The 22,392-nt window shown below is 47.5% G+C and overlaps 1 protein-coding gene across 16 annotated transcripts in view; it reads left to right on the top strand.

The window, feature by feature from the left end:
- NFASC (neurofascin) overlaps positions 1-22,392 on the top strand; it is a 178,695-nt gene that overhangs the window by 63,095 nt on the left and 93,208 nt on the right. Inside the window, exon 1 of one of the 16 annotated variants that reach the window (XM_070397237.1) lies at positions 10,089-10,214. The exons of the other annotated variants lie outside the window; for them this stretch is intronic. The gene's annotated coding sequence lies outside the window, so the exon portion shown is untranslated. Of the gene's footprint in view, positions 1-10,088; positions 10,215-22,392 lie in introns of those variants that run through there. 16 annotated transcript variants of the gene reach the window in all.

Here is a 22,392-nt window from a genome sequence, read left to right as displayed (position 1 = left end):
ATCTGAAAAAATGAAGTAGGCTCCTTTCTCGGAAATAACCTTTTTCGTTTTCCTGTTATTAAACTGTAAGAGGAAGTATGGAGCGATTACTTGTGAGGATAAAGCACTCGATTAAACTAGCGTTTAATCAGATTCCTTCTCTGCGCTGCGGGGCTGAGCGAGCCTGGTACCTTCTTGTCTGCCTGCTCAGGTGTGACCCGGCAGCGGTGCTCATGGGCCAGGAGGCAGGAGGGAGGGTCCGGGAGGTACGGGAGACCAGGAGACCAGCCGCAGCCTGTGGCTCTGCGTCTCAGTCCACGCGTGAGATTTGGGCACCGGCACCAGCTCAGAGGATCAACTGAGATGCCCAGACTCCTCCGAGGAGACTCTCCAGGTCCTGTGTGGCTCACGGATTTCTAAGCTCAAGTTGGCCAGGCCAGTCGCTGCAGGGAGCCCTGCAGGCAGACCCTGACCTCGGTGCTGGGGGAGGTTAAAGGAGGAGATGGGAGCCCCAGGGCTGGGGGGATTCTAAAGCTACTGGAGGTATGACCTTTAACCTTGGGGAGCTTCCAGTCTAATGGGAGAGGCACAGCCCCTGCCTTCAGGCAGCTTCAAGTGCGATGGGGGAGCCCCAGCTCTCGGATTAATGAAGTCCAGGCAGAAGGGGAGAAACATGCCTGCCCAAGGCGAGACAGAAAGCAGACATAGAATAGAAGGAGCACAGTGTTCTAGCTTAGACTGCAAGCTACCAAAGCTGTACAAAGGCCACAGCGCCCCTGGCTCCTCGCTGCCACCAGGGGACTTTGGAATATGTCCGCTTGCTTCTTCTTACCTTCTCCTGAGCAGCTGCAGAAGCAGCAGGTGCTCATCACATCTGCAAAATGAGAAGCAGGGGAGCCCGTGCTGTCCCAGGTGGTGCTCCTCTGAATTGAATTTTCTCTGCCCAGGGTTGCTTTTAGGTTGCTGCTTGTGGCCCCGAAAGGAGAAGCTCCTGCGGCTGAGACAGGTAGTTGGGCACCCCTCAGGCCACCCCTTCCCCTTCCCCCTCATCCCACCCCCAGCTTGGCCCATAGCTCACACCCTGCTGCATTGCTCAGGCCCGTGGCACCAGTGGGGGTGATACCTTCGCCAGCCTCTGCCTCTGGAGAACAGCTGTGCCTCCCAGCTTAGGTGCCAGCGCACCGTCTAGCACGTGGTGTGCTTGCGGGGCCTTGGCAAAGATGGAACCCTTCTGTCTGCCAGCCCTTCCTCCCCAGCGCCGCCCAAGAAAGAAAGAGAACTTGAAGTCATCTGAAAGGGATGTCGGCTCCAGAAAGTTCTTGCTTTTGTCCCACGAATGACTGACTTATCACCTTGAGCAAATTCTCCTCCACATTTTTTTTGAAATTTTTATTTCAGAGAGGAAGGGAGAGGGAGAGATAGAAACATCAATGATGAGAGAGAATCATTGGTCAGCTGCCTCCTGCATGCCCCCCACTGGGGATCGAGCCCAAAACCCAGGCATGTGCCCTTGACTGGAATCGAACCCAGGACCCTTCAGCCCGCAGACCGGCGCTCTAGCCACTGAGCTACACCAGCTAGGGTTCTCCTCCACTTCTTTTTACTGCTCCCAGGACCACCACGCTCCCATTGGTATTACACAGGAAGCATGGTGTGTAGGAAGGCCATGTGATCTGAAGTCATGGCTCTCGGGGCCAATTCCTGGCTCAGCTACTCCTAGCTGCATGACCTTACTTAAGGAGATCCTTTTTTCCTCAAATAAGGGATTTTTAAAAATCATTTGAGCATCAGTTTTCATACCTGTAAGATGGGAATGATGATAATCCTGCCACACTGAGTGGCTGTGAAGATCAATTGTAGAGAATATGTTGAAAAGGTTTGAACATTTTAGAACATTTAATAACCAATGTGGGTTTGTTTATTGAGGTGACATTGGTTAATAATATTATACGAATTTAAGATGTACACAATCATAATTCCATATCTGTAAACTCTGTGTGGACTCACTACCATAAGTCTAGTTTCCATCTGTCACAATGTATTTGACCCTCTTTACCCATTTGGCCCTCCCCTGGTCCCCTTCCCCTCTGATAATCACCATTCTGTTGCCTGTATCTATGAGTTTGTTTTATTTCGTGAGTTCATTTTTTCCTTTTTTTGTTTTATATTCCACTCTTGAGTGAAATCAAAAGGTTTTTGTCCTTCGTTGTCTAACTTATTTCACTTAGCACGGTACCCTAAAGAACTATCCATGTTGTCACAAATGGCAATATTTCATCTTTAAGGCTGAATAATATTCCATTATATTATTTATCCACTCACCCTTTGATGGACACCTGACTTCTATATCTTGGCTATTGTAAATAACGCTGCAATGAACACAAGGGTGCGTATATCTTTTCATATTATTTAGACAAATACCCAGAAGAGGAATTGGGGATCATATGATATAGTTTCATTCTTAATTTTTTTTAAAGAATCTCCATAGTGTTTTCCATAGTAGCTGCACCAATTTACAGTCCCGCCAACAATGTACAAGGATTCCCTTTTCTCCACATTCTCTCCAACACTTGTTATTTCTTGTCTTTTGAGATTAGCCATTTTATTTTATTTTTTAAATATATTTTATTGATTTTTTACAGAGAGGAAGGAAGAGAGATAGAGAGCTAGAAACATCGATGAGAGAGAAACATCGACCAGCTGCCTCCTGCACATCTCCCACTGAGTATGTGCCCGCAACCCAGGTACATGCCCTTGACCGGAATCGAACCCAGGACCTCTCAGTCCGCAGGCCGACGCTCCATCCACTGAGCCAAACCGGTTTCGGCGAGATTAGCCATTTTAGGTGTGAGGTGATACCTCATTGTAGTTTTGATTTGCATTTCCCTACTAACTAGTGACGTTGAGCATCTTTTTATAGGCCCGTTGGCCATCTGTATGTCTTCTGTGGGGAAAGGTTGACCCAGATCCTCTGCCTATTCTTATCTTATTTATTTTAATTTAATTTTAAAAATATTTGTTATTGATTTCTTTAGAGAGAGAAAGGGAGGGGGAGAGGGAGAGAGAAACATCGATGTGAGAGTGGAACTTCAGTTAACTCTTGCACGCCCCCTACTGGGAACTGAGCCCACAACCCCTGCATGTGCCCTGACCAGGAATCTGAACTGCCAACCTTTTGGTATACAGGATGATGCCCAACCAACCAACCCACAGTGGCCAGGGCTCTGCCCATTTTAAAATTAGATTGCTTGTTTTCTGTTGTTCAGTTGTATGAGTTTTTAAACTATATTTTGGATATCAATCCCTTATCAGTAGCGTCATTTGCAAATATCTAGGTTGTCCAGTTTGGTGGCATGTAGCCTTTCACAGTATTCTTTTATAACCCTTTGTATTTCTGTGGTATCCGTTGTAACTTCTCTTCTTTATTTCTGATTTTATTTATTTGAGTCTTTTCTCTGTCGTCCTTAGTGAGTCTGGTTAAAAAATTATCAATTCTTTATCTTTTCAAAGAACAAGCTCTTCATTGTATTTTTTCTATTGTCTCTTTATTCTCCATTCATTTATTTCCACTCTGATTTTTGTTATTTTATTTCTTTTACTGACCTTGGCCTTTGTTTGTTCGTCTTTTTCTAGTTCTTTAATGTGTGATGTTAGATTGTTTATTTAAGATTTTTGTTGTTGTTGTTTCTTGAGATAGGCCTGTATTACTATAAACTTACCTATTAGTACTGCTTTTGCTGCATCTCAAAGATTTTGGTATGTCATATTTTCATTTTCATTTGTCTCTATGTATCTTTTTATTTCTTCTTTTATTTCTTTGTGGACCCAATAGTTATTCAGCAGCATGATGTTTATGTCCATATTTTTGCAATTTTTTCCAGCTTTCTTCTTGGAGTTGATTTCTAATTTCTCTTTTTTGTTTGTTTGTTAATCCTCACCCAAGGGTATTTTTCCCATTGATTTTTCAAGTGAGTGGAAGGGAGGGGGAGAGAGAGTGAGAAACATCAATGTGAGAAAGAGATATCAATTGGTTGCCTCCTTCATGCACCCCGACCAGGGCCGGGGATTGAGCCTACAACCGAAATACGTGCCCTTGACCAGAATAGAACCTGGTACAACTTCAATCCACGGGCCGACGTTATAACCACTGAGCAAAACCAGCTAGGGCTTGATTTCTAATTTCATACCAGGTGGTTGCAATGATGCTTGTTGTGATTTCAGTCTTCTTAAATTTATTGAGACTTGTTTTGTGTCCCAGTAGATGCTTTATTCTTGAGAATGTTCCATGTGCACTTGAGAAGAATGTGTATTCTGTCCCTTCGGGATGGAAAGTTCTGTGTATATATATATCTATTAAGTCCATCTGGTCTAATGTGTCGTTTAAGGCCAATGTGTCCTTGTTGACTTTGTGTCTGGATGCTCTATCCATTGGTGTAAGTGGGGTGTTAAAGTCTTCTACTATTATTGTGTTGCTGTCTATTTCTTCCTTTAAATCTGTTCATAATTGTTATATATATATATTAGTGCTACAAAATTGGGTGCATATATATTAATAAATGTTATGGTTTTTTATTAGTTGTTCCCTTTATCATTATAAAATATCTATAACTGTCTCTCATTATCTTTTATATCTTGAAATCAATTTTATCTGATAAAAGTATGGCTATCCCCACTTTTTCTGAATATCATTTGCTTATAGTATCATCTTCCACCCCTTTGCTTTGAACCTGTGTTCATCTTTGGAGCTGAGATGAGTCTCCTTCAGGCAAACATATAGTTGGTCTTGTTTTTAATCCATCTAGCTACTCTGTGTATTTTCATTTGTGAGTGCAATCCATTTACAGTTAGGACCTACTATAGCCGTTTTATCTTTTGTTTTCTGCTGCTCAATATCTGCATTGTTTATTTTCCCTTGCATTTCTGTCTGCTATTTTAGTTTCGTGGTTTTCTTTGATGTTTTTTTTTTTTCATTTCTTTTTGTTTGTTTGTTTGTTTCATATCTCAGCTCTGGGTTTTTGTTTTGTGGTTACCATGAGGTTTGTATAAAATGTCTCATAGATAAAATATCATTTTTCTTCTGATAGCATTTTATCTTCATTCACCTATACAAGTTCTGTTCTTTTCCTCTTCCCCTTTTATGTTTTATTGTCACAAATTATTCCTTTTTAATCTGCATTCATTATCAAAAACAGTAACTCTAGTTATATTTAATACTTTTATCCCATACCCTTAATGTTATAGTTAAGTGTTTAATATCCTGTTTTGATATAGAGCCACACTTTCCTGCTGCTGTCTGTCTCCTTACTCAACGTTTTGTGTATTTTTGTCTTTGGTTTCAGTAGAAGAATGCCTTTCAACATTTTTTTGTAGTGCAGGTCTTGTGGTAGTAAGTTCCCTCAGCTCTAGTTTGTCTGGGAAACCTTTTATTTCTCCTTCGTATCTGAAGGGTAGCTTTATTGATATGTTATTCTTGGCTGGTGGTTTCTATCTTTCAGTATTTTGAATATATCATTGCACACTCTCTTGGCCCGTAGAATTCTGGTGAGAAATCTGATGGGGTTAGTCTTAGTGTCTTTCTTATTTTTTCCTTTACCGACTTGAGAATTGTCATTAACTTTTTAAAAAAATCCTCCCCCGAGGACATCCTTAAGAGAGGGAGGGAGAGAGACAGAGACAGAGATAGAGAAACATAGATGTCAGAGAGAAACATTAATCAGTTGCCTTCTGTACATAGCCCAACCAGGGATCAAACATGCAACTCAGGTATGTACCCTGACCGGGAATCGAACCAGCAACCCCTTAGTGCACAAGATGATGCTCAACCAACTGAGCCACTCCAGCGGGCTTATCATCAACATTTGACAGTATCTTGGAGAGTATCTTTTCTTGCATTGAGATAATTAGGGGTTCTGCTAGCTTCTTACATTTGATTGTTCAGTTCCTTCCCTAGGTTGGGAAGTTCTCATCAAATATGTCTTTGAATAGGCTCTTTATTTCTGGAATGCCCAGTATCATTATGTTGCCCTTTCTAGTGGAGTCAGGTAGTTCTTGTAGAGTTCTTTCATTTTAAAAAAATCTTATTTCTCTCTCTTCTTCCATCTGAATCATTTCTAGATGTCTATCTTCAAGCTCTCTAATTCTGTCTTCATATGGTCTGCCCTCTTTCCAGTGCTATAATGCATTCTTTATCTCATTTATGGAGTTCTTCAATTCCAGAAAAATCTGTTCTTTTTTAATAATTTCAATCTCTTCTGTTCATTAATTTTATTCATGAGCTCTTTGATCTGCTTTTTTGAGTTTTCTTGTATTTCATTGAGATTTTTTTTTTTATGAATGCTGTTTTGAAATCTCTATCACTTAGATCACAATCTTCCATGAGTTTGGTTTCTAGGGAATTTTCATTTTCTTTCTGTGTTGTTGTGTTGCCTTAGTTATTCGTGGTGCTTGATGGATTGTTCATATGCCAGCACATTTGAAATAGTAAACACTTTTCTTACTTAGGTACTGTTTTGATTTTAACAATTCAGCAGGCTGCTAATTAGAGGTCTTTCTTTTGTGTTCCAGGAGATGGCGCTATAGTGCAAGTTTTTGTTTTCTCTTACCTGGGCTACTGGCACCTCCTGTGGGAGGAGGGAACATCACTGTGGTCCTGGAGGAGGTGCTGCCTGGGTGATTGGGGTGGTGAGTGTCCTTGCTGTGTCTGGGTTGCCTCGGCCTCGGGTCATCACCACCTTGGTTGGGGGATGTGGCAGGTGAGGGGAAGCTGGTTCATAAGCCCACAAGCATAGCCACAGGGGCTGGGGAACTGAATCTGTGGACACCTTTTCTGTTCTCCCCGCATCCCGCCTCCCCTACGTGTTCCAATTTGCTCACCTTCAGAGGCACTGATGTGTGGATCTCTCAGGTGTGCTAGTGTGTTGAGCAGAAGAGCTACAACTAGTTAAATCTACAGCTAGTTAGATATCTATAACCTTTGTTGGGTTATATATGTCTAACTAGTTGTAGATTTAAAGGGGACTTCTTACTCCACCATGATGCTCATGTCACTCTTACAGTGTATCTATCCACTCTTACATGGATAGGTACCCTTCCCTTTTCTCCTCGCATGGTTGTGGTGCTGGTAATATTGGGGGAGGGATCATACATGAAAACAAAAAGTTTATTAAAATATAAGAGATTAATATAAGCCAAAATGAATGTGGAATGTATTTGGCTGTAGCTATGAGAGAAAGAAAAGGTGGGGATAGAAGTGATTCCAAGTGCCTCGTGTCCCATGCTCCGCCCCTCCGGTCCTAGGTAGGGCTAGCCTTGGTTTGAGTGGCCGCTCCCCGTGTGCATGTGGCCGGGACAGGAGTGATGTTCCACCTTTCTCCGCATCAGAACCCCATTTTCACTTGTTAGCTTGTTCTGTGGAGGAAGTCACTGAGATACAGGTGGGAATCCGAGCAGCTTCTAATGACACAAGTATCTCCCACTCCTGATTATAGCCCGGCCTCTGTAGAGTGCCCCTCGGCCCCTCCTGGCCGTCAGGTTGTGGTCTTCCAGACTGTTCCGTCTGAGGCAGGAGCCTGTCTTTCATTGGATCTTTCTTCCTAGGTCCTAGTCACAGGACCGGGGTCCAGTTATCTGCTTTATCTTCCTCAGGAAGAGATAGTTCATACGTCAAAACATTTCTCTCACTGGGTCATGTTATCTACCAATTTGTGGCTGATTCATGGAATATTTTAAATCAAGACGTATTGAATATATAAACTAAGTATAGTTGCACCTTCCCCCCACCCCCTTGGGAATAATAACAATTTTCTGAGATAATTACAAAGAGAACGTGTTAAAGAAATCCCTTGTGTAGTTTGCTCATCTTTGTGTCTTCCACGGGGCCTTTCACATCGTTGGTTTGTTGCTGGATTGCTGTGAACTTGGTTCCCATCTGGCATAAAGGGAGTGTGGGCATTGCTAATTATATAGTTTTACTGCAGATTTGCTTATTTTGCCTGCTGTGTAATATGATATTTCATTGTTTGACTCTAATGCAGTTTAATTACCAGTGTCTGTTGACGAACTTTGGGGTTTTTTCTAGGTTTTTGCTGTGGTGACTGGTGCTGCAAGGAATATTTTGTACATGTAAAGAGTGGCTCATGGATATATATCTAGTAGTAGATTTGCTAAATGATAGTTTGTGAATATTCAATTTACAAGGTAATGTAAGACTTTTTCCAACGTGGTCGTACCCTTAGTGATGTATGCATAAGAGACTGGATCTTCAACCTCTTTCAGCACTTGATATAGTCAGACTTAATAACTTTTGCCAACTGAATGAGTATAAATTGGTATCTCATTATGGTCTTGATTTGTATTTCCCAGGTCACCACTGTGTATTCCTGTTTTTCTCCTGCTTTTATTTCTATTGGTTTATTTACATAAAGAAGTTCTTCCTTTCTTCCTTCCTTCCTCCCTCCCTCCTTTCCTTCCTTCCTTCCTTCTTTCCTTCCTCCCTTCCTTCCTTCCTTCCTTCCTTCCTTCCTTCCTTTCATTTAAAGGTTGTTGAAATTTAATTCTTTTTTAAATATATTTTTTATTGATTTTAGAGAGGAAGGGAGAGAGGGGTAGAAACATCAATGATGAGAGAGAATCATTGATTGGCTGCTTCCTGCACACCCCCCACTGGGGATCCAGCCCACAACCTGGGCATGTGCCCTTGACCGGGACCTTTCAGTTTACACACCAACGCTCTAGCCACTGAGCCAAACTGGCTAGGGCATTATTTATTTATTTTTAAATTATAGTTGACATACAGTATTATATTAGTTTCAGATAAACAACATAGCAATTAGACATTTTCATACCTTACAGCGTTATCACCCCATAAGTCTAGTACCCATCTGGCACCACACATAGTTATTACGATACTATTGACTAGAACTAGGATTTCTGGGTCAACAAGTAGTAAGTGCATACTTATTTTGCCAGATAATGCCACGCTCCCCTCTACAAAGGTGGATTTTACCATTTCCTGCAGGTACATTGTAATGTTAAAGCAAATAATTAAGTGGTGTATGTTATCTGTACTGAGAAAGGTTAAATGATTGCCCAGGAGGACTGGAGCTGGGACTTGAGCCTGCAGAATCCTCACTAAAGGCCCAGTGGTCAGACCCTCCCTACTGTACCTTCTCTCCATTGCACAGGAGAAGAATCTGAGACACATGTAGGAAAACGGTCCACCCTATCCTATAAAATAAAAGCCTAATATGCTAATTGTCCAGTTGACTCGTTGGCTGTTCAACCAATCAAAGTGTAATATGCTAATGATATGCTAAGGCCGCTCAACCGCTTGGTATGACGTGCACTGACCACCAGGGGGCAGACGCTCCGACCTGTAGGTTAGCTTGCTGCTGGGGTCCGGCTGATCGGGACTGAGCGAGAAGGGCCAGACATGCCCTGGAGCCCTCCTGCGGTCCCTCCCAACTGGCCAACCTCCCACATCCCTCCCCAGCCCCAATCAGCTTGGCCTGTGCCCTCTCTCAATCCGGGACCCCTTGGGGGATGTTGGAGAGCCAGTTTTAGCCCGATCCTGCAGGCCAGGCCAAGGGAACCCACTGGTGCACAAATTCGTGCACCGGGCCTCTAGTATGACATAACAAGCTAGAACTTAAAATCCATGTTGCCTGACACTAAATTAAATCTCCTTTCAACGTGTTATCATTTATGGTGAACTCGTTTGATTATCTGTAGATGGGGAAGAAAAACATAATAGTTCTCCTAAGTAAGCTAAGAAAATGAATGCGATGATTAAGGGTAAATTCTCCCCTGGGTAGAGGAGGGATTCTTCAAGATAGGCCTTAACTCCTTTAGGTGGACAGGGAACCAGCAATTAGATTATGGTGTCAGGACATAATAATGATCTTCTAGGTGAAGAAATGCCCTCACCCCCAGGGTCTAACGTGCAGGCCCCTGGCAGAACCTCTCCGCTTCTGCAGAGTGCTCTGAACATCGAGGGACAAAGATGCAGTTATGCTGCGCAGAATCTCCCACATAAGTGGGCCAAGATGTCATTTCCCAGCGGATGGACGAGCCGCAAACCACAAAGCCTGTTCTTTTTTTTCCTAGAGTGACCCTGGGGTCTTCTTTGTGTGTGCTTTGCGACGTTGATTGACGTATGTGCAGTTTGGGACACTGGAGGTTTCCTTCCCGCCGCCGCCTCTGGTGCTGTGAGAAGGGGGCTGCATGAGGCAGAGACGGTGAGTGGGGCTCGGGCCTGGGGCTGGTCCGGGAGGGGTGAGGGTGGGGGCAGTTCTTGACTCTTGCTCCTGCTCTTAGATGAGAGGAGGCTTGTTGCCTGGCCCCCCGAATCTTCCGAGGGGACGCGTTCCTTCTCCCCAGAGTAGGACATAGAGCCAGACCTTGAGGCTCTCCTTTGCAAGGAGGCTGGCCTGGGGAGCGTTTGCTCCTTATTCCCCAGCCGGTGCTGTCAGCTGGCTTAGGCTTGCCATTGTCACGACTGCCTACCTTAATGGAAAAGCCTGGAAACAGCTTTGTTTGTGCCCTGCACCCCTCCCCCACCTTAGCCTGGCCTCCACAACCTGGGAGCTTCCTGAGTGACAGCCCCAGCATATGGGGGGCAGTCTGAGGACCCCTCCCCTGGGCGGAGCTTTGGGCCCCAGCAGATGGACAGCTGTCCAGGGAGCAGTAAGAGGCTGAGGCCCACGTCGCTGAAGCCACACTCTGTGTCCAGGGTTTGCGTTGTTCCCATCTGGGTTAGAGCTTCCTGCTGCTCCCGGAATCTCCTGCTTTCGTCTCAGCCAGGGGAGGTTGTGCAGGAAGTGAGGGCTACAATCTGAACCAAGGAATAACTGACAGTGGACCCCACGCTCACGGCCTGGAGGCTGCGGCTGGGGGATCTACCTGGGGGGGGGCGCCTACCTGGGGCCTGAACAGAGGAAGGTTTCCGTATTGTTGAGTTTGCGCCTCTTTGCAGTTTGTCTTTCTCGCTCCAGCTCCCTTTCCGATGACTCTGTTCTCCCAGAAAGAGCTGGAGGTGGCGCTGGGAGGTTGCAGGAAGGAGGCTGAAAGGTGGGAGCAGAAATGCTGATGACGGGGATTTGGGATCTGGACCAAATCCAGCTCGACTTGCTTTGTGACCACAGGAAAGTCTCTCATTACCCTAGGCCTGGAGTTTCTGGCTTATACAACAGGGTTAACAATGAGCATCTTGTTGTAAAGATTAAATTAAGATTAAACAGATAGAGAGCCCTGCACAATGCTCGCATGTAGTAGGTGTTCAGTAAATGGAAGTTACTGTTACTTATCATATCAGCAGCAATGTCAGCAGCAGCTCAGATGTACTTGTCTATCAGGGTAGCTTCTGTCAGTGGTTCTCAACCTTCTGGCCCTTTAAATACAGTTCCTCATGTTGTGACCCCCAACCATAAATTTATTTTCGTTGCTACTCATAACTGTAATGTTGCTACTGTTGTGAATCGTAATGTAAATATCTGATATGCAGGATGGTCTTAGGCGACCCCTGCGAAAGGGTCGTTAGACCACCAAAGGGGTCGAGACCCAGAGGTTGAGAACCGCTGTTCTGTGTGGTCCTGTGAGGGCCACAGCTTACGTAGAACAGTGCCGGGCTTTAGGACCAGCGGGAAACACATCCGCCCACAGGGCTTTTCACCTGGTCACTGTTACTGGATTCTGCGTGAATGTACTCACTGACCATGGTGGGGAGGGGCCCCACTCTTTAGTTTTGCTGTATTTGGAGGACTCTGCTTGCAAACGTGGTCCACCAGGTTCTTTTAATGGGCGTGCAAAGATGTGTACAACAGTGTGGGAACAGACCCCCCAGTTTGTGACAGAACTGGGAGTCAGTCCAGCTTTGTGTCATTGTGCCCCCGCTCCTGGCACTTTTTCAAATACCCTCCCTTCTTCCTATCCCTATGCCCACCCGCCAAACCCCTCCACCGCCCTCCCTGGGCACACACACTCCGCTTGCCTATCCAGATCCCTGCCTGAGGAACCCGGAGCCGCTCCCTCCTCTGGTGGTGGCACAGCACTGCCCAGCAGCACATCTGCTGGCAGCTGGAGCAAACTTGTTCTCCCCCTCGCACCTCTCGGCATTTTACTCTCATCAGCAAACCCCAATGCTGGTGCAGAGCTTTAATTTTACGGCGTGTCTGTTTACATTCATTGTGTCATTTCGCTTTCACGACAGTTCTGTGATGAGAGCAACACTGGCGTCATCATCGAATAAACCAAGGCTCAAAAGTTCTCTCTGAGGTTCACAACATTCATTAGCACCTGGGGCCGCAGGAGAACTTAGATGCTGTGAGTCGTGGACTGTTCCTGAGTTGTGGCACCACACTGCCTCCTCGGGTCTGAGGCTCCGCTCATGAGAGGCCCAAGGACTGGGAGGCGCTCAGAGAAAGCTTTGAAAAAGGAAAAAGAGCGCAGAGGACACGCCAAGCAGGGACATGCGGCGTTTGAGGGGACAGTACGTTCTGAGAGAAGGGACACTGATCCAGGTTTCTTCAGAAGATGATGATCATCAGTACAATAATCAGCATAGTGGGTGCTCCCCAAGCACCAGGCCCTGTGTGCTGTACTCCACATGTGTTTTCCTTAGAATTCTCCTCACAACGACCTGGTGAAAGAGGGCCCATCATTACCCACATTTTCCTGTGACAGAAATACGGAAAGACTAAGGAAGGTGCTCGAAGTCCCCTATCTAAGCAAGTGCAGCACGTGCATTCGACCCCCACCGCGCACCCTGGGTCCCGCAGGGCTGACCACTTGGGTTGGGCTGCGGTGTCTTTTCAGCGGCTTGTTCGTTCCAGGCCTCCCTGGAAACTGCATAGCTGTTTCTGAGCAAGCCTCTGGGCAGCTTCCAGGTGGGAGTCTGGTTTGCCCTCCTAGCAGGAAGCCTCGTAAAGCGAGTCCTCGGTTTAGTGCTCCTCCTTCCCTCTGGCTCCTGCCCTTTTGTTGGGAGGCCGCTGCCATCTGGAGCCGCCCAGGCATCTGCTCAGGAGCACACTCCTCCCACTTTCCCCCACCCCCCAGCTCCAGGCAAGCACCTTCCTGCACTCAGGCTAAGCCCCCACCCTCCTCTCCCCACCCCCAGTGCTTCAGCAGAGAAACCCCCAGACCCCCCAGGCCTTCAGTCCCCCGAATGGATGCATTTGGCTGATTGGGTTCACACTCCTAAGCCCCCGCTGCCTGTCGGTGAGAATATGGGCCTCATCTCTCCAGGAACATGACCACAGGCCATCACAGGCCACATGGGCTCAGGGCAGCTGTCTGTTGGTTGGGGGAGGGCCCATGGAGCTGCATTAGGAATGGTCTGTATTGCTCCCCACCCCCTGCCCAGGACCGATTCCAGGCCCCTGAAACAGCACCCAAGCTTGGCCACTGTTTTTGTGAGCGCGGAGATCCGCAGGACGAGGTGAGGGGCTGTGAGTGGCAGCAGTGAAATCTATTCCCCTCAGTAGCTGGTGTGACCACCTGCTTCTTCCCATCTTTGTTTGTTTGTTAGTTAGTATGTTTGTTTTGTTAACCCTTACCCAAGGATATTTTTTCCACTGATTTTTTTAGAGAGAGTGGAAGGGAGGAAGAGAGAGAGAGAAACATCGATGTGAAAGAGACAAATTGATTGGTTGCCTCCCACATGCACCCCGACCAGGGCTGAGGATCGAACCTGCAACCGAGGTATGTGCCCTTGATTGGAATTGAACCCAAGACCCTCAGGTGCTCTAACCTCTTATCAACACCGTCAGGGCTAAACCCATCTTTTCACGGGAAGCTGGGCTGATGGGTTTGGTACAGCATGTCACCTTCTGAATTTCGGTTTCTCGGGAGGACCATAGACTATCGCAGAGGGAGACCCCTTTGCACACTGATGTCTGCCTCACTCAGGGCGTGAGACACAAAGCTCTCCTCTGCCCCTGGAGCCGCCAGTGCCTGGTGTAAGGATCGCGGCTGCCAGCACTTTGCACCAGACTCCTAGACAAATGGTGCGTCTTGTAATGCAGGAAGCAGCCTTCCCTGTCGGTTCCACCTCCCCCCTCCAGGCTCCTGTATTTTCACGTCTCCCCCAGCCTGTAGCAGCCTGCTGGGCTGGCGGTTGGATCCAGACTGATGTCTGTGTTGGATGTAAATGCAGAGGGAGGAGGGGGGAACAGATGCTGCTTCCTCCTGCTGTCTTAGTCCTCCCCCCAACCCCCGGATCATGTCAGGAAGGAATTTTGAAAATGCAACTGGGGATATGCTATCCTGGGAAGATCGGCAGCTAGACCAATATTGCCAGCAGGATAGGCATCAGCGCTGAAGAACTGACACGGCTTCTCTCTGTGGGACCACCTGCAGCCAGGTGCAGTTATGTCATAGGTCAAGGGGCATTGGTGGAAGAAGCTGGCATGAATAAGGGGGTGTGAAGGGCTTTGGTTACGGAAACCCTGGCAGAGGCAGAGGAGAGGGGAGCCCAGAGCTGCTCTGGCTGGTCCGGGATCTTGCAGGAGCCTCCCTCTCCTCTGGTGCCTGTGCAGATAACCATATGTTGGCTCTAAGAGTGAATAATGACTCCTTGGGCCCAGAGCCGGCATACGGTTATTTGCACAGGCATTGTGTGTTCTGTAGGTCTACAAAGTAGATTTGTGGATTCGAAAGCTGAACTTTTCCAACACCATTTAGCAAAGCAGTACAAGCAGCTGTAACTTGGGGAAAGGAGAAAGGACCAATGGTTTTTGAATGCAAGTTCGTGTCAAGTCTTGGGTTAGATGCTATATGTATACATTAGCCCATTCATTTAAAAGAAACTAACTCAGAAGATAAAATAAATTAATTCAAATTAATGAATCATCATCACAACAACCTTGTAATATGTGCATCTGTCCCACTCAAAGAGCAGAAAACAGGCTCTAAGTAAACAAATTGCTGGAGACCACGCAGCAGGTAGAAATGGCTGAGGTGGGACTGAAACTCAGGTGTTTGGCCCCAGGTCCTGGCCCTTTCCATGTGCCCGAGGGACTATACGCCACTTCCTCTTGGAGCTTCCTCCCTGAATCCACGTCTGGTGTGTTTCCCTGGTCTGTGTGGCTTCTTAGCTGGTGTGTTGTTCACCTCTGTTAAGCCCAGCCCTGTTCTGCTCTGAGCTGGTGTTCGCTCCTGTGAAGGACGCAGAGAAAAGGTAGAAGACACTCACCTTTGAGAAGCTCATGGTCGCCCGGCCAGCATCGCTCAGTGGTTGAGCACCGGCCTATGAACCAAAAGGTCACGGTTTGATTCCCGGTCAAGGCACATGCCTGGGTTGTGGGCGCGATCCCCAGTGTGGAGCGTGCAGAAGGCAGCCAGTCAATGATTCTCATCATTGATTTTTCTATCTTTCTCTCCCTCTGCCTTTCTCTCTGAAATCAATAATATAAATATAAATATATATATATATTAATTTTTTTTTAAAGAAAAATCCTTTTTTTAAATAAAAGAAGTTCATGGTCTGGGTAAGGGGTGGTCATCTCTCCTTCCCCCACCCCAAGCTTCTCCTGTAGTCTTGCCCCTCATTGGATGATTTTCAAATGGCTTTAGATCCTTAGTCTATTGAAACCAGGCTTGGAATCGCACAAACAGAGGTTGGAATAAGCAGCTTAGCATGAGTGACATCGTGAGCAGATGGACAGTGGCCTGACTCTAAGTGGATGCCTCATTCAGGGAGCCTGGGAGCCCCTTGGTCAGTGCCTGGGGTGAGGACGCTGGTTTGAAGGAAAGGCGGCTGGGCTTTGCACAGGCGTCTTTATTAGGAAGCTACTGGGGCCCAGAGAGTGTGGTTTCGGGCCGTTCTTCCTGCAGCATTCTGATGTGTAGAGTTTGTGACTTACTCAAGGTGGCATACGAGAACTTAGCCCTGGGCCTTTTTTTTTTAAAAAAGTCAGTATTCAATATATTAAAGTAAAAAAACCCCAAACCTTTTCATTTAAACTGACAGATTTTTCAATTCTCTTCATAAATCTCATACATTTTAACAATCACTTGTTTGATTCCGTTACTAAACCGAGTTCGTAAATTCCTTTGAACATTTGAAACTGCCTGTATGAATGTAAGCATTCACTTTCCCTTTTTATCTGAGAAGGTTTTATTACACACAGAGGGGATGGGGCTCAGCAGCTGCTGCCTCCCGCAGGCCGCAGGACCCTGGTCAGCTCCTCTCCCTTCCTCTAGGTTGGGATGTGTGTCCCCCCCCCCATTCTTTTGGTTTTGTTTTTCCTTTCTCTTTCTCTTTCTCTTTCTCTTTCTCTTTCTCTTTCTCTTTCTCTTTCTCTTTCTCTTTCTCTTTCTCTTTCTCTTTCTCTTTCTCTTTCTCTTCTCTTCTTCTTCTTCTTCTTCTTCTTCTTCTTCTTCTTCTTCTTTTCTCTCTCTCTCTCTCTCTCTCTCTCTCTCTCTCTCTCTCTCTCTCTCATTTATTTTGTTTTGGTTTTCAATTACAGTTGAGATCCCCACCCTTTTCTTGATTAGCTTCTGCCCTCTTGTCCGTGGAGGCCGTGAGCAGCTCTGTGGTGCACCCTTCAACCATATCCCACAGGAGGTGGCTGTGCCTGGCTTGCTCACCTTCTTGGTCCCTTGTGGCCCTTCTTGAGGCCACAGCCATGAGAGCACAGAGCCGTGGCTGTGGCCCTTGAATGGCTGCCGTGATGGAAGAACTTCACTTTCCTGTTTGAGGTATTACAATTTCATGACAAAGTCTTCCAAGTCCTAATGTAATTCTTTTTTTTTCTCATATTTTAAACAACACCTTTATTGAGGTATAATTCACATACAGTTCACCGATTTAAGTGTGCAACTCTGTGATCTTTAGCATATTCATCACTACGCTTAATTTTAGAACATTTTCTTTACCTTCCCCCCTCAAAAAACCCATACCCTTTAGCAGTGTCCCCTCCCCCCACCCTGGTCTTCTCTAGCCCCAGGCAATCACTAATCTACCCTCTAGCTCTACAGATTTGCCTACTCCTCCCCCTTTATATAAACGGAATCATCCAGCATCATCACTTAGCATGATGTTTTCAAGTTCATACATGTTGTAGCAGGTGCAGTATTTCATTCTTTTTACGGCTGGGTAATGTTCCAATATATAGATAGGACACATTTTATTTATTCATTCTTCCATCGATGGGCATTGGGTTGCTTCCACTTCTGGGCTGTTATTAATGAACACGTGTGTACAAGTTTTCATGTGGACATATGGTTTAAGTTCTCTTGGGTAAATACGCAGGATGGAACTGTGGGCCCTATGATAACTCTGTGGGCCACCTTTTGAGGACTTCTCGGTCTTTTTATACGAATTCCAAGCCTCCGTTCCTGGCCTTCTGCCTTCAGTCTCCACTTTCTCTCTTCCGGGGTCCCTCCTTCTGACCCTTCCCAACTCTCGGGCCCCACCCCTGAGGCCGGTCAAGGAGGATTATGATCACTTCCCCTCCAGCTCCTCTGAGCCACTTCCCTTTAATGCCGGCCCTGGGAGGCAGCTGCTGCTTTCTGGTGTCTTTCCCGCCCCCTCGAGAGGGGCTGAGCATCGCCACCCTCTCCCAGCTGGGAAGAAAGATGCGTGTAATTGCTGTGACACTCTCTCCCTCAGGGGAGAAGCGAGGATCTTGAGCTGGAGGTGGGGCTCCTCGTTTCCCACAGGGGCCACAGTTCCTCCGGAAGTGGGGGTCATTTCCTGCTCTCCCTCTCAGACCGGTTTTCCTCGTGTCTGTTGGATTTTTTGCTGATGACTGAGGTGGAAGCTGTCTGCATGCCCTGCACGTTAACTGCTGGTGTGTGTTTTTCCCAATCATCTTTACCTGCGCATCTGTCTCAGGAATGAGACTGGTGAGAACTCAGTTAATCATGAGCAGGGCCTCTGAGTGGAGCCCGAATAATGGAAATTCACAGACACGCATGGAGTTCAAGCCAGCCCTGCACAGCCCGTTAGATCAGCCAATCGGCAGCTGCACCGACTACATGTGAGAGTCTCCATTCCTTGTCTGTTTCCTTGTCCTGCCCCTCGGGGGATGAATGATTAAACAATAATAATGAGGAAACGCACAGCCCCAAAGAACCCTAGAAATTGGCCTGATCGTAGCACCGACACGTCCTTCGCAGCGTGCCCAGTGCCAGGCTGTGGACCAGGCCACCTGTATACTGCAGGCTCCCTTGCTATGCCAGGGTGAGATGTGCCAGGCTCCAGTTGGCCTGCGATCAGAGAGACTGAGCGATGCAACAACCCACTCCCTTCCTGCATCAGGATGTGCAGCGCAGCGGCATTGTAATGCGGAAAAATAAAGATAACACCCCAACGGCGCACTGCAAGCAGACGGCTGGCAGCCTCGTGGTCGACCCACACACACAGTTATGAAAAAGGGCACGCATGTCCCTGCGTCCGGCTCTATGCCGTGGCAGACACGTGACCTCCCACTCCTGAAGTGGCTGCACTGTTCGATGGATGCAGCCTCCGTGTGGGGTCTCAGCCCGCCCTGCGTCTTGAATACCAGGCCACTCTGTGAGTGTTTTGTGCCCCTAGAGAGCCTGGTCCGAACACTAGGTATTTGTGGTGATCATCACCTTGATAGAAAGGTCTCCTCCCCTTTCTTCTTTCCCACCCCCTCCCTCCTTGCCCTTTACCTTCAACTCAATAGCCTAGTGTGGTGGTCGGCAAACTCATTAGTCAACAGAGCCAAATATCAACAGTACAACGATTGAAATTTCTTTTGAGAGCCAAATTTTTTAAACTTAAACTATATAGGTAGGTACTTTGTTATTAACTTAATTAGGGTACTCCTAAGGCTTAGGAAGAGCCACACTCAAGGGGCCAAAGAGCAGCATGTGGCTCGCTAGCTAGCCGCAGTTTGCCGACCACGGGAGTGGCTCAGGTTTCAACCTAGAGATTAGTTCTGGGTATTGAGCAGGAAATAGCTGTTTTCAGGCAAATCTCTAACCCCCCACCCCACCTCCTCCTCAGGTGGGAATCAGGGCCACCTGATATTATCATCCCCCTGTCCCCCAACATATACCCATACATACTCCTGAGACCCCCAACTTAGCTGAGACAGAGCGGAGGAGCCAGGCCTGCCGGGCGCCCCTGCCACCACCACCAAGCAGATTGCCATCACTGGTTACACACAGCCCCTCACTCCTCCCAGACCCCTCCCCGTGGCCGTGAAAAGGAGCCAAGCTTGAAACACAGCCACAGAGCAGATGGAGACCACCCCCTTCCAACCCTGAGAAGGGAGGAGGGGGAAGGGAGAGTTAAATCCCCTACGCCAGGTTTCCTTGGCTCTCGGAAAAGCCTAGAAGACAACTGGTTGCACCCACACAGGCGAGGAAGCTGGGTGTCTCCTGGGCACGGGCAGGGACTAGACACAGGCTGGTGAGTGCTTTCCTGGCTGTCAAGTCCTTGTGCCCTGGAGAGTCTTTCGGTGTCGAAGGCAGAGGTGGGAGGATTGCATGGGCAGACAGACTTTTCTTAAAGATGCTGAGACACGGCTCATTTCCTGGGGTGAAGGGGAGATTGGGGAGACGTAATTCTCTGGAAGGTGCTCTCTGAAGGGAAATTCAGGGAGCTCCTTGCTGCTTCTTGTCCTGGTCTTACCCTCTTCCAGAGATGCCTGTCTTTCTCCTCCCTGCTTGGCACTCGGTCTCTTTGGGGCAGGCTAATGATCATCAATAGGAGGCATTTTGAGTTTCCAAGGAAACCATCCCCCCTTCAGATGCCTGTGAGTGGAGGCAGTGGAGGAGGATCGGGTCAGCATCTGTTGCATCGTTCCTCGATGAGAGACAGAGGGAGATGACAGGGGTGGCAGAGGGCAGGAGGGGGGTGGGGCCAGGGGAGGAGGGCCCCCCATAGTGCCCGGGCCTGGACAATCCCTCTTCTGAAAGTGGACTTCAGAACCCAGAGCAGCTAACAGAGACCCTCCGGATGAGGGAGAGGGGAGGGGGGAATGAGGTGATGGCAGTTCTGGGGCAGTGCCTGGAGCAGCTGAATCCCTGGATTCTGAGAAGCCACCTGCAGGGTGAGAAAACTGGGTGGCCCTGACCTGGTTAGACAGAAAGGTCAGAGGGAGTGAGGGAGGGATTTCAGGAAGAGGAGACGGGTGTGTCTGCTGAGCAGGGACAGGGTTTGCACCAGAGGATGCTGAATAGATATTGTCAGTGTGGGTTACTGCTGGTATTTACTCCTCAGGCTTCTACTGTAACAACAGTTCTGTCATATGGGTTATTAAACAAGGGTTCATAATATACTGATTTGTTGATGGGATAAATATCTCCCAGTAATGGGAAGTGTCTGATGAGATGGCTGTTCACTCATCCCATGAATATTTATTATACTTTCTCACTACAGAGAGAGACAAGACATGGCCTCTGAGCTCAAGAAATTCAGAGTCTGAGGCAGGAGATGGCATGAGTACAACTAATCCCACAGGAGAAGGAAATGACTGCTGGGACAGAGGGTGTGGGCGTGCAGGGTCAGCCACAAGGAGGATCGGCGCTTAGGGTCTTGGCAAAGAAGGGAATTGGCACAGTAGAGAAAGAAGGGACTCACGTTTCCAGCCCAGGCAAAGGGGGAGCAAAGATGGTCAAAGGGGAGGCGGCCTGTTTGGAGAGTGACGCGAGCTCGCTCTGCAGAGATTGGAGTTTGCATCTTAGGCCAGCCCCCCTTTTCTGCAGGACAAATAGGATAGAGGGTGGCCATGCCAGGGCACACTGCTCTTCCTCTAGTCTTCAAGAAAGAAAATGGAAAGAGAGTGAGTGTGACTATTACAGAGGTAGCCTGAGCCACTCTGACTATAGTTACGTATAAACCATTTGCAACTGTTAATCGGCTTGTGTTGGGAACAGATTACTTGAGAAATACCTTACACCCGAGTCCTGGGTTCGCGCCTGCCTGTCTGCCCCGTGGGACACATCTGAGCTGTTCAGATCTCGCCCGCCTGGCCCTTCCCACGCCTTATTTTGATGTCCCTCGATGTCCTCCTTTGTCTCAGCTCCTCTCTCTGATTTCTGAGCAGGTTGCTTCCAGGCAGCTATCACCAGCAGCCCTGCTGCGTTGTTGGTGTTTTGTTTTTGCCTTGCAGAAGGCCTGCGTTCTGTGTTGGCTCCATTGGGCTTTTAGTATCTCCGTTCCCCCACAATACCCTGTGGCAGTGGTGTGTGAATGTGCTTCTTGTTGGACCTCTAGTACTATTCCAGGCACTTGATCGTTTATTCTGAGAACTAATTGCTGGCATGTGGCTCCACAGGGCTCCTCTGCTGTGTCCTTGGGCGTTCATTCAGGAGCACAGCCTCCGAGGACCCGCACAACTGTTTTGAGCCTTTTAAACTGAACCCGTTTAGTTCCAAGGCTATGAACTCCCTATACCTCAACCACCACCAGAGTTAGTCCCCTTTCTGTATTTTTTAAAATATATTTTTTTGATTTCAGAGAGAAAGGGAGAGGGAGAGAGAGATAGAAACATCAATGATGAGAGAGAATCGGCTGCCTCCTGCATGCCCCACACTGGGGATTGAGCCTGAAACTTGGGCATGTGCCTGACCGGGAATCGAACTGTGACCTCTTGGTTCGTAAGGTTGATGCTCAACCACTGAGCCACGCCAGCTGGGACCCTTTTTGTATTTTTATGTTAATTATTAGCATCATCCTAATTCACTTGCCCAACCTAGAAATTTTGATGCCATCCTTCTCATCCACTGCCTGTCAGTCATCAGATCCTGTTGATTCTAACCCAGAAACTCTCCTCAAATCCCAGCGAGCCCCCGGAGACCGTTAAGCTGTCCTTCTATCTCACACACTCTCTCTCACACCTGTGCAAGGGCAGCTTTAGATCTGGAATCTGGGAGAAGGCGAGTGGCATGGCAGTGAGAGGAGACATGGTCACCCCTGTGCTTCGCTCCCAGAGCAGGAAGATGCTGTAGGGCAGGGTGGCCTGTGGCTAACCCCAGACCAGCACCTGTTGGTCAGACCACAGGCCCACCCTTGGACTTAAGTTTACGAGCTGTTCGGAACAAAGTCTGGGTGGAGTCACTTGGGCTCATCAGGAAGGACTACACTAAGAATAGTCAAACTCACATTTGTTTCATTCTTCCTGTTCCTGTGCATTGCCATTTGATCTCATCTTTATCTGTCTTTATCTCGTCATTATCCATTTTATCCATCTAAAGCAGGCAAAACAGGAACACTTGTTTTCATTTTTGAAGTTTCAAAAAAAAAAAAAGGCTTAGAAAGCAAGTAATTTACAAAAAGTAAGTGGCAGGCTTGAGACCTTTACTTGGATCCATTCCGTAGCTACTCCCTGCCAAGGACCATGCCCGGCACTGGGGACACAAGAAGACAGGGCCTGGTCTGAGCCCCAAGGATTCCACAAAGAGGGAGGAAGTTTAAGCCAGTGGTAAGCACACTGAGTC

Source organism: Myotis yumanensis, unplaced genomic scaffold (assembly GCF_028538775.1).
Source record: "Myotis yumanensis isolate MYYU_CA2020_CCGP unplaced genomic scaffold, mMyoYum1.0.hap1 SCAF_17, whole genome shotgun sequence".
Classification (NCBI taxonomy): Eukaryota; Metazoa; Chordata; class Mammalia; order Chiroptera; family Vespertilionidae; genus Myotis; species Myotis yumanensis.
The sequence above is the reverse complement of the archived record's forward strand: the minus strand, read 5'-3'. Positions and strand labels throughout refer to the sequence as shown.